Below are 13,143 nucleotides of genomic sequence, written 5' to 3'. Positions count from 1 at the left end.
ATCAAATCTCACCAATGGTCTCCTGCCCAGTCTCCTGACTGCAGCTGTTCCACATGGGTAGACTCAAACTCTATCAGGAGAGAACGCATTATTCTCTCTTCTCTCTTCCTCCCTGATAGTCTCGCCCTCTCTCTCTCTTGATCTCTCGTTCCCCAGTGAAGGTGCCAGTTGGACCCGGAGGGCTTGAGGTGAGACAGAGCGACATGCTGCAGCCTGACAGTATGCAGGCACAGACATACACACGCTAAACAAAAGCAGATACACACCCACACACACATGCAAGCTCTCATGCAAAATAAATACTAAAGCCAGAGACGGGACATGCACGCGCACACACACACACAGAGCATGTTGAGGCATACAGCTGCACCCCTGTAAGAGCCTTGTTGGCCTGACAATGGCCGTTTTCACAGGAGGGCCCGGGGAGGCCTGTTTGTTCCATCCCACATTCTATAAGGATTAAAGTCATGACTAACACACACACACAGCTCTGAGGGAATCTGTCAGCAAGTACAAAACAGTTGTACTACACGCCATCATATCAGAAGGCAGCACACTCTCTAAGGGAATGTGCACAGACACACACACACACACACACACACACACACACAAACACACACACAGTACTTCACACTGACTGATTAGAGTTGAACATCCACAGAGCTTACTAGTACATAGCGTGAAAGGAGAGCTGGCTTTTAAAGTGTAATCACAAATCTCTCCACATGGAGCAAGATGACAGGCAGAGGACCACACTCTGACCCCTGTGCTTTTGTGTGCTCATCTGTGGACATGGACTCAGGCCAGCACTCTCTCTTTCTGAGACAAGCCTGCAGGCAGATAGCAGCTTAACGAAACACAGACACTGAGACACACAGAAACACAACACACACACACACACACAGAGAGAGACAGACGCACAAACACTCTTTCTAGCTTCTAGCATTCTAGCTCTAGTCTAGCTTCCTTTGCAGGGGACGAGCAGCTAGAATTGTCTTTCGATGTCTCTTCTCGTCCCCCAAATCCTGCACCTCTTTCACTCTGTCAGATACCAGTAGCTGCATTCTTCTATAAGAGTTTCAAAACTGTTTAGGGGCTGTTTAGTTTGGACCCTGTGCATCTGATTCGCTGAGCCTGTGTAATGTGTGGCTGCACTGGAACGGCTGTTGTGGAGCTGGGAGGCCCGGTGGGGGCGTCCTGGGCGTGGGAGGGATTCAAATTCTCTGAGCCCTCATGAGACCTCCACCCTCTCTCTTGCTCTTGCTCTTGCTCTCGCTCTCGCTCGCGCTCCCTCGTCCTCTACCTCATCTCTTCATCTCTCCGCGGTTGACTGACTCACAGAGCGGCTGGTCTCTGGAGGGCCCACAGATAACACGCCCAATTACCACCTCAGACACACCAGACACACACACACACACACACACACACGACAACAACACTGTACTCGGGGGCCAAACAAGGCCAACTAAGCAGTGCAAAGCAGGCCAAATGAGAGCGGCAGAAACAGTACACAACACACCACCACAAAACGGTCCAACCTGGCGGCGGATAATTGAATAATGCATAAACAGGGTTACAAACATGCTGACCAGGGCCAAGCGAAGCCCTAAACAACTGCCGTGTTCAACCACTCAGAATCCAGGCTGAGGCACAGCTGCCAACAGGACATCCAGAACAGGTGAGGGAGGCCCTGTACAGTCAATCTCACACACACACACACACACACACACACACACACACACACACAGTGTCACACCCTGCTGGGAGCGTAGGAAGTGCCTCTATGAGGGTGTGTGAGGGTGGATCCAGAGCCTGAAGTTTTGAATCTGTTTGCTTTCAGCAAAGGTCACCAGGGGAAAGGCAACTTGAAACGTGTGTGTGCACACAAACAACTGAACGCAAGAGGATCTCAAAATTAAAACAAAAGAAAAAAAAGGGGAACTTATGATGAAATACAAACACTCACACAAAATAAATGAATGTCAGCAAACCGACTCCTCACACCACACACACACACACACACACACACACACACACTCTGCTGGCTTTTCTTCTCGGTGTGAAGGCAGTCTGAGCCCTCCGCTGATTTAAGTCATTTTCAATCTCGAGCTCTTTGTTCTCCCAACTGTCTGACAGTTCACAGAACAATGTCCTTTTGTGAGCGTGTGTATGAGAGGGAGAGAGAGAGAGGGTGGGAGGACTGTGTGCATTAATGTACAGAATGGAGAGATGGGGGGGAGAGAGCGAGAGAGAGATGGCAGATTCTCTCCACTGTCTAGGAAAAGAGCAACAACAGCTGTATATGTTCAACAGTCCACTATCCCCTCCACCCAACCCTGCCCCCTCTTCAATCTCCAACTCCTCCACTCCCAATCTATCCCTCGCTCCCGTTATCATTCCATAACCCACTCCTCCACTCCCAATCTATTCCTCTCTCCCTCCATCATTCCATAACCCACTCTCCCCCCTCTTTTGCTCGCTCCCCAAGACAGCCCCTCACACCCTTCTCAAATCCCCCTGTTCCCACAGAGGGCCAAACACTCCACAGGCAGACCTAATGCTCCAAAACACAGGCGCCTAAAACAGCTGGAAGCGCGTGCACACACTAACACACACCTAAAATTCACTTGCAAGCATGCACAATTGCACACAACCACAGCTACAATTCACTCACAAGCGTGCACGATTGCACACACACCTAAAATTCACTCGCAAGCGTGCACGATTACACACACAGACTTTTAGAGCTTGTCTCTTTCACTCTCCCCCATAGTGCGTGACAAGCACAGACAGGATGCTCTCTCCGCCTTCCTAACAGTCGTCTCTATCCACTAAAAATAGGCGAGACATTGTTCTGGCTGTGTGTGTGCATGTGCATGAGAGCGCGCGCGTGTGCGTGTGTGTGAACATACACACTCCAAACAGCTGCCGGAGGCTTTCCCCCTCATCTTCACACAAAGACAAGCACAGAAAGTTCCAAAGAGGCTGGGAGCATTGATATCACGAGCGTTATTAACTACCTCCACCCTACTGCCCCCAAATACCCCCTCAGGCTTGTCCTACCCCACCCATCCCTTCGCACACACAGAGGAGGAGGAGGGCGAGGAAGACGGGGGAGAGAGACAGGGAGGTGGGAAGATCCAAGTTATCTCTGAGAGAATGACAATGATGGCTGCTAATCCTCTGTAATGGACTAACAGTAGATGACTATGACTGGCTGTTTGAGAGTGGCTGGGTAATAAAATTGTGGAACTTCCGGAACCACAAACAGGGACTAAATATGTCCTGTGGCCTGTGAGAGGAAAAATAGGACGTTGCAGTTGGGCCAGGGATACGGTCAGAGCTCCTCCGCTCTCTGAATGCAGGAGTTGTGGATGGACTGATCAGGCAAGTGCAGTGGAGCGAGGAAAAAGAGAGAGAGAGACAGAGGAAGAGAGAGAGAAATGAAGTGAAGGAGGGTTTGGACTGCTGGCGTCTGGGTGCGGGTGGTCTGGCTGTGCGCTCGTCTGTGGATGTCTGGATGTCTCCAGCAGCCTTTCAGGCAGACATCACTCTACGGGAGGCTTTTTAAAGAGATGAACGGACTGTAAGCCCCAACTAGTGCACGCACACAGAGACACACACACACAGGCGCGCACACACACACACACACACACACACACACACACACACACACACAGGCGCGCACACACACACACACAGGGACAGACAAGGCTGCCAGGGCTCATGTGCAAATATTGTGCTCCACATACAAAGACTCTGCAGCGAAAAAAGCAACAGCAAAATTAGGACAAAAGAGGTGTGTCGAGGAACTACGCAACACAATGAGTGTACACAACACACACACACACACACTTTGCATTGAACAACCAAAGCAGGTCTAACGGCCATTTAGGACACAGATCCCAGACCACACCAATTTCCCTAAACAGACAGATATAGAGAGCATCAACCCTTGGTCAATGATCTGAAAGAAGGGCAAGGGCTAAAGAGAAAAATCAGCTGATTCAAAAAATGTCAATGAGTCAGCGCAGTCAGTCATCAGTGCAGACATCACATCTTTCAATGATATACAAACAGTCCACCCAGTGAGATTAAGTGTGTAAGTGTTTTGGTTACTGTGCATAGGTATGTGTGTGTATATATATATATATATATGTGTGTGTGTGTGTGTGTGTGTGTGATGGCATGCCCATATTTGTGCCCATGTGAGAGGCGCGTATGTGTGTAGACACTCTCAGGCATGCGTCTAAAATTGCCTCCGCGGGTGTCGGAATGACACGCTGGACAGGCCTCTCATAGCTGGAATTCTGCAGGGCCTGGATGACTTCACAAGAGGGTGAGGGTCAAGCCCACTGCCTCCACACTCACTCAGGTCCTCCCCCCCACCCTCCCAGCCCTCTCCTCTGCCTCATCAATTCTCTCAGCCCTCCTGAAGACTCCAATACTCTCTCAGAGGAGAGGGATGGTTCAAGTGTGTGTATGTGTGATAGCGCGAGAGAGAGAGAGGGGATGAGGTATTTCGCCATGCCATTGTAAATTCCATCAGATCAGGCATGAAGTGCACTGGTGTCAGTACATGTGCAGTACAGCGTTCTGTACACACATTTTAGCATGGTCACACATGAGTGTGTCTGTGTGTCTACATTTGCATGTTAGGGTCTCTGGCCACTGTATTGTGTGTGTGTGTGTGTGTGTGTGTGTGTGTGTGTGTGTGTGTGTGGGGGGGGGGGGCTTTCCTTCTCTGCCTTTGGGAAGTCAGTCTTGACGCTAATGAAACATGATGGCGGCATGAGTCCCACATCAGTGCAGAGAGTGACAGTGTGACACACACACACACACACACACACACACACACACACACACACACACACACACACACACACACACACACACACACACACACACACACACACACACACGTGTGTGTTGCTGCCATATGATTTCCCTCAAGGCAATGTGTATGTGTGAAAGAAACAGTGAAAGCGTGTGTGAGACAATAAGACAATAATGTGTAATTACTATATGATTAACTATATGACCGAGGGGGATATCGAGGGTGTGAGTGAGCGCTGCCTCCACACACACTAGTGCTCTTTTGATGGGTGTGCCTCAGGACCCTTGATCACTTATAGCCTTGGCTATGAATCATTTTAATCTCTCTCTCTCACACACACACACACTAGATGTAGCTGAGGGGAAAGATTAAAGGATGAAGGCCAGTGAGGAGGACAAGAGGAGAAAGAGAGGAGAAGAAGAAAAGGAGGAGGAGAGCCCAAGGTCAGGTGAACAGATTGGATGGTAATCTGCCCGATTCACCATGGGAGGTAGCAGAAGGGTGCGGCAGCTCAATCAGCACACACACACACACACACACACACACACGTGTGCAGTCCGGGGGTTAAAGAAAAGGAGAGACAAAAGACAAGAGGATTGACAGAGAGAATGTAAGGGAGAAAAGGGAAAGTCAGTGGAGGAGTGCACCATGAAATGACAGAAAGAAAGAAAAACCTGTACATTTTCTTAATATTAAAAAAAAAAATGAAGAAATCAATTTTCTCCCCAAACACAGAATCTTGTGAATGTGTTCCTAAAATCCTTAGCCAAATAACCATTAAAAGACCTTCAGAAGCAAGAGGACAGAGACTATTACACCCATTTGTGTGGTGTGCGTTATAGGACAATAAAACCACTTCTCACACACACACACACACACACACACACACACACACACACAATTGTTAACACACTTTCTGCAGCCTCAGCTAAGCAAACAGCAGGCCATTAGTGGATATGACAAAGCAGAAGGCATGGAGCTAGAGAAACAACCTGACCACAGAACAAAGCGGCCACTCCCCTCAGAAGATCTGAGCTGTGGAGCAACTCCCCAGGGGCCTGTTTCAGTCTGCTAATAGCTCCTCTTTGCTACATTGTCTTACTCTTTTTTGGGGATTGGGAGTTAAAAAATATATATATAAATATATATTTAGCCGGTCTACCTACTCAATTTAGTTTTTTCTAATTTTCTTTGGATGTTACACCAAACCAACATATTTTTAAGGATAGCCTTAATGAGGGAGAACCCTCCGTCCTAGCAGGAAGACTGACAGCACATCGATGCATCCGCCTCAGGCCAGAACCATCTCTCTCTCTGTGGTAGATAGTCATCTGATTTCTTTCAACCTTTCCTTCATTACACACACACACACACACACACACACACACACACACACACACACACACACACACACACACACACATCATCATCATCATCATGCCACCCCATGCTGACACCATCTGTGGAAGTGAGAGGGAGGCAGACAGACAGACAGAGAGAAAGAGAGAGAGGGAGCAGGAGAGAGTCAGGGCTCCTCGTCGAGCCACTCCCAGTCTTCTGAAGTGGAGGCCAAAAAACACAAACATACAATCTCCCTAGCACGGGCGCACACGCAAGCACGCACGCACACACAAACTTTGCGACTCTTACCACACCAAAGAGCTACATAGCACTCGGACGGCTGCAACTCGCCAAACTTGCGTCTTAGGTCCAACGTGTCATTTCCTGTACAACTACATCAAGAAGCTGCTTGCCCAGAGGCTGCCTGCGCTACTGGCGTGGGCTTTCACTGTGCAAGCAGGAAGCCATTGTTCAACAGCACGCGTACACGGAAACAAACACAACACTGGAGAGGCCCACACAACCAAAACACAGAGACACATGCACACACACACACACACACACACACACACACTAGGCTTCAGCCTTAAGCACGTGGGGGCAGCAGCAGCACACACAGTGTTAAAGGGTTCACTGCTAAATTATTTATATGCTTTGTCTGAGGACAAGGAAGACCCCCCCCCGCCCCCAAAAAAAGGCAACGGGAGATCGATATACAATGTCTTCGGCATTCATAAATTTAACATCATCTCTGTGTTTGTGGAGGGGTGCTGAGGCGGTGTCATCTCATTTAATTTGACCAACACAGTACTGAGAATGATGTTGATGTAGTGATGAGCACTGTGATTTGAAAATCAACAGGGGCATTTATTTTGGCACAGACGGACATGGGACATGAACAAAGACATACCCTTAGACAGAGCAACAACGATTCAGAGCAAGAAAAGGGAAAAAAAGGGACAAAAAAGTCAAATCTGGAGTGAAAAAGAGAAGAGAACAGTGCTGAAGGGAAGCGAGAACTTCTCATTGCTGGGTGCTTCAGACTGGTGCATTCCCTCCGGCTAGGGTGCCCAAACATGGACGATGGCATGTTCCAATCCTGCACTACCTCCATCCCATAGCAGGCTGGCTGTGTTGGCAATCACGGGCATCACCCATCTTAGCTTGGCCCACACCCAGAACTGTGGCAAGCTCAGGAGTGGCACTACCTGGTTTATCGAAGGACATGAACTGGTGCCAAGCTGCAGTCATGGTAAAAGCACTCACTCTTACTCTCTCTCTCTCTCTCTCTCGTACACAGTCACACTCACTCCTGCTATCTTCACTGATGTGGCATAGAACAACCTGCACCATCAGTCCTCCAGCACCCACTTCAACTGTCGATCTTCACTGCCAGCCACTTTACTGGAGAGTTCGCTTTATACACGCATAGGCCTAGTCACGCATGTCACACAATACTCTTTCCAACGTGAGTCATTTGGCCATTTTGACATGCCCCAACAGACAACATGATCCTCCTGTTACTTATGACTGCAAACATCCAGCTCTGACTGGTTTGATTTTGTATTAGTCTGGTTCCCTTAGATCATGTGTTTTGTGAACGAGAAGAAAAAGACAGCTCTTCTGATAACAGCCATGCTCCCAGTGATGCAGGCAGCTAAATTAGAAAAATGTTTCCATCATAAATCAGCGCCTTGTTTTCCAGCACGGGTTGGCACTGCATCGGATCCCACAGATAAGAGACTCAAGGAGGATCAGTGGCTAACCCGCCGCCTTGGATCTCTGCACAGGACATGTCATGTCATCCTGGCACTACGGAGTCAACTCATTTTCACCTCTTATTTTTACACAGTCACTGCTATGGAGGGATGCCCCCCGCCCCGCCCTACCCTACCCCCACAGTAGAAGCAAAAGAGGGAACACAGAGATTGTGTGTGTGCACGTGTGAGAGAGAGAGATTCCTGAGATTCACAACACGAGAATGGCAAGCTCACGTGGACACTGGAGGGGTATCTCTATGACCAGCTCACTGCCCATCAACAGATGTGGGGACAAAACGCTTCATATGGATTGACCCCACAGCCTAAAATATCTAACACACACACACACACACACACACACACACACACACACACACACACACACACACACACACACACACACACACACACACACACACACACACAGACACACAGACACACAGACCTTCTACCATGTAAAAGGCATACAGGCCTGCATAGAAGACACACTTATTAACATAGCACTACTGCCAACCATAGTGGCACAGGGACTGAGCAGGCAAAGACTGAGTATGAGTGTGTGTGGACACACAAAGTACTCGTGTTGTATTTCAGAAAACCCCCAGTTATCTGAGCAGGGACAAAACCCGGGGACGGATAGATGAACTCGAGACTAACTACGGCTGTGACATACTGTCACACACACACACACACACACACACACGGAGGGGAGCAGTGAAAAGTAAGCAGTGGTCGCACAGGAGAGTCCCGTTTCACACAGATGTAATCTCCGACTAATCACATTTCCAGAGGCTCTACGGCCCAGCAATGGCAGAGACAGATGGGCTTCAGAGTCATCCAGAGAACCGAGATTATACAGAAAGCCAGGCAGAGAGAGAGAGAAGTAGACAGGCAGAGAGAGAGAAGTAGAGACACAGATAGAGGTAAAAAAAAAGAGAGGAACATAAAGAGAGGGAGGGATTTAATCAGATGCCTCAGATATCATCAGACACTGATTGAGAGCATGGGGGCATTTCAAGTAGGTGGTTTACTGACAAACCTGGGTAGGTTAACTCAAAGTAAGTGGCAAGCCTCCTAATAGAAGATCCCTATGGCTTAATTCTCCAGGCAAAACAAAGTAATAGGGCTCTTCTATTAGGAGGTTTACAACTTACTCTGAGTTAACTTATCCAGATTTATCACTAAACCACATACTTACACCCCAGATCACTGACTGGTGTCAGAGAGAGTATGGATGCATTATTGTCCAGACGAAAAGCCTAGCCTTCACATCAACTTTCAAACAAAGCGAGCCAATTCTCCTGGGGCCGACCAGTTGACCACAGTCAATCTGAGGCTCCTGCACTGTCCCTGACAGGCTGCCCAGTGTATGCAAGAGGGATTACCACCATGACAGATGTTCACATTTGGTGTTTGTAAACAAATCTGGAAATGCAAAAACAATGCATGTCAATTTAGAGGGACATCAATTTCTTGTTATTTCTAATAGCCTTTCCACACAAAATAATCAAAACAAAAACTGGGGAAGCATTTCATTAAAAGAAAATACTATCTTTTCAAATCAAAACCAGCCACCCAGACAATACAAAAACAGACACAAACATCAGCATACTAATACCAGTAGTTTTGAGCTTTCTTTTGTAAATAAATTCTTAGCGTGCCAGTGCATTTGATATTCAGCCATCTTGCTGCTTTGTCAGAAACTCAGCATTAACTGCTATTCTAATAACAGGCCTCCAGAGCATACATCTGAGTATTAGCCAACTAAAAGCATTCAAGAGGTGGTATTCTACACTTAACTAAATCGTCAGGCTATAACTAGCATAACAGTAGCACACCTTCTACCGTTTGTTGAAGGACACTTTTGACAAGTCAAAAAAACATCCAGTCATTATCTAGACAGAGCAAAGACATCTCAGCACATGCTTATGAGACTGAGGCCTTTCAAAAGTACACCTCATGTGAATCTGAAATCACTACAACAATTTGGATGACAATAGCTGACCATCACTTGAAGTGTGATCACTTAAGTAAGACCTATGCTTTGCAACTCAGGTCCCCAGGTCAAAAATATCCCCTCCTGTTATAGATTTAAAGCTTCAATCTGCAGGTTAAAAGTTCAAAAGGTCTAACCTTTAGGTCTAACCTAAATACGGTCATCCCCCACCCCATACACACACAAGATGCTATGCTGCAAGAGTTCGCGGAAGAATTCGTTTGAAGAGAATTTTGAGTAACTACAGGCTGTAGGTCTTTGTCATAAATCCTACATATTTGACAAACCGTCGCTACAGGGTTAACGGAGTCATGAGCAACATCAGCTTGTCTCTTAGGACAACTACGTGTAATAAACATAAACACTTTAATGAGAAGCATTTTTTTTCCAACAGGCAAAGTCTCTTACATACCGACCAAATACGTGAAGATACGTCTATCTGAATGCTTGAAATTCGACGTTCAAGCTCTCAATGGACAGGAGGCATTAACATTGACCATATTATATGAGACTCGTTGGTGGACACGTTTTGAGCCTCACAGTTATTGCCTAGCTTCCGAATCGTGACACTCAGTCCGCACTAGCAGATTACATGTAATTTAGGCACAACATTCATATGGACATAACAACTTTCAACAACGAGCAACTCAATCGTTGGTGATATTTCATTCGAAAAAAATCACATCAAGAAAAATTACACATCGCAGGTGAAACTTTGGAGCTCACTAAATTAGCTAGCGAATTGGCTGGCTTATCTTCTTGTGAGCCTGACCTCGTTCGCTAGCAAACATAGCTATCATAGCTAGCCAACTACTGTTAGTTGCAGCATTGTTTTAATAACGTTGACGATAGCTTTTACATTGTCTTGGACTGTAAAGTACCCTTTGGTGGACGGGACAGCAAAGCAATTATGCAGCACAACGTTAATTGTGATTATAATTCTCTACACATTTTAAATCGAAAAGCAGGTATCTGCCTCACAAAGATGTTTCTCTGTTTAGTTGTATCTTCACTTATTTGATGAGGCTTGGCTCGTGTGGACCCCAACGTACTGTCCGTGACACTCCCCGGATCTGGGCGGGATGTTAAGAGAACTAGCTGCAGCCCTACTTCTAAACACATCTACAGCTCACAAACCATTGCCAATCAATTTAATTAAACAAAGACAAACATTCAACGGTGATCATGCACAAGAAGGGCAGCCAAGGCAACGACTTACACGGAAAGTGATAAAACAGGATTAATATGGCTCAGTTAGCATGCAAAGTTGTACTAACGTTTGCTACCATCTTCACAATAAAAGTGTCTTCCCTGCCAACTTGTTCAAACAGTACCATCACCACAATACCACACTATTTACCACACTATAATTAAATCAGCTACCAACAGTTCATTACTTAATGTTAATTATCTCAAAACAGAGCTCAACATAAACCTACATGGGCTAACGGTAACGTTAGCTAATCTCCAACTGAGAACATGACTAATGCTAACCAGCTCGAGGCTACTGAGCTAACGTTAGCCTTCACAACTGTGCTGCTTCAAAAACCTGCGGCAGCATCCAGAGCGTGCTAGCTGTGTTAACGTCAGACAAGACAAATCAAAACAAAACAAATTATTTGAACAAACCTGTAGAATTTCTTTCAGTTGCCTTTTCACTTTTCAATGTTATGCGCGTCGTTTGATGCAATCCACAGTCAGAGGACATCAAATGCTTTGCTCCAAGAAGAGGAGCACTCCGTTCAGCAACAGCCGTGTGTGGTGTTTTCAATGAGAGTTGAGCGGGTACAAGGAGGGGAGGAGCCCGGTCCGTATCCCACCCTCGCAATGGAAGCCTGTGCATCTCAAAGGTGATTGTTTGCTGTTGTCCGTCAGTCGCGTGCGCATCTGCTATTGACCTCCAACTCCATAACATAAGGATGATAGATGTCTGGAGATCCTTCAATTCCAACACGTATATTGTAAACTACACGTTGTCCCATATTAATTGTAATTATTAAATACACATATTTGTGCTCACAACCTTGTCCCAACCAAATACAACTGGGATTTCCTTTGCTATGGCAGAAAAGCAAGGTGTTGGATATTAAAATCTGCATCACCCGCCTCGGTCATTTAAGTAGGGCAAATTAAAGTAGGTCTATGCGGACACTTTTCATGAATTAGCACATGGGCAGGATCCAATGAAACCATCTTGTACCGGTAGTTGTTCCATTTCATGATCATGGCGTTCATAGACATATATACATGTATACATATATGTCTATGATGGCGTTTAGGTTGACGTGGAATTAAATGTGATAAGTCATAAAGTTCACTTAATATCTTCTAGTGTCTCCAGAATACTGGCAGGGATTAGACCACTTTTACTGGGGTAAGTGCCTCAGTATTGATCTGCTGTGCCCCAGTAAAATATCACGCTCGACTTTTAACAAGCTCCTACCTTGGCAGAGGATTAATTTAGATTCATAATATTCATAAAGAATGGGCCTCTGCGTACCTAGGTACACCCATAAATCAACCTTCACTCTCAGTGCACTGCAGTGTGCATGTGCGTTGTACTGGCGCGTGAAACAAGAATCAGTATTGAAGAATGAGTACGTTTGATTCAAACATTATTGACTCCGTAGATGGATATCAGAAACATCTTTGGATGTAGCAGAGACAGGGAAGCAGGAAGGAGAGATGCGACTGAGAGAGGTAAAGCCTGGCTGTAGTTGGTGATAAACAAGCTAGTTAGGTAACCTACTTGCAGGTCTGGCAAATGTTAAAGCCTGAATGCTAATATGAATTTGGGAAGGCTGTAGTTTACTTATAGTTGACTTGAGATGGTTTGTTATTATTTGCATATGCAGGACTTGTATTCCTAAACCATGTTGAGAATGTTCATTATGTATGCTGAAATAAATATTTTCATAAAGATGAATGTATACATCTGTGTGCCAGTAGAGATTTGTGTCTAGCAACGCCCGTGGTCTACTGTATACTTTTATGACAGTACGATTCGGGTACACCAGAGGCAAATATTATTTCATGACCTGTGGCTCCCTCTCGTGGTCATACAGGGATTTTATAAAGGAAATTGGCCACGCAACAGGTGTTCGAACTTCGAAGTGTTGGAACAATAACACCAATTAACCAATTTAATACATATTGAATTTCGGAATGTAAGCCAAGTTAATCATTTTACAGACATATGCAAACATGGT

The 13,143-nt window shown here is 46.2% G+C and overlaps 1 protein-coding gene across 2 annotated transcripts in view; it reads right to left on the bottom strand.

The window, feature by feature from the left end:
* The window catches only part of ralgps2 (Ral GEF with PH domain and SH3 binding motif 2), a 95,461-nt gene extending 83,699 nt beyond the window's left edge, over window positions 1-11,762 (bottom strand). The window contains exon 1 of one of the 2 annotated variants that reach the window (XM_012839540.3): window positions 11,564-11,762. The gene's annotated coding sequence lies outside the window, so the exon portion shown is untranslated. The remainder of the gene's footprint in view (window positions 1-11,563) is intronic. The other variant, XM_012839541.3, reaches the window with a different exon arrangement.
* Between the last annotated feature and the right edge of the window lie 1,381 nt (window positions 11,763-13,143).

The sequence above is a fragment of the Clupea harengus genome, chromosome 10 (assembly GCF_900700415.2).
Source record: "Clupea harengus chromosome 10, Ch_v2.0.2, whole genome shotgun sequence".
In the NCBI taxonomy this organism is placed as follows: Eukaryota; Metazoa; Chordata; class Actinopteri; order Clupeiformes; family Clupeidae; genus Clupea; species Clupea harengus.
This window is presented reverse-complemented; position numbering and strand designations above follow the sequence as displayed.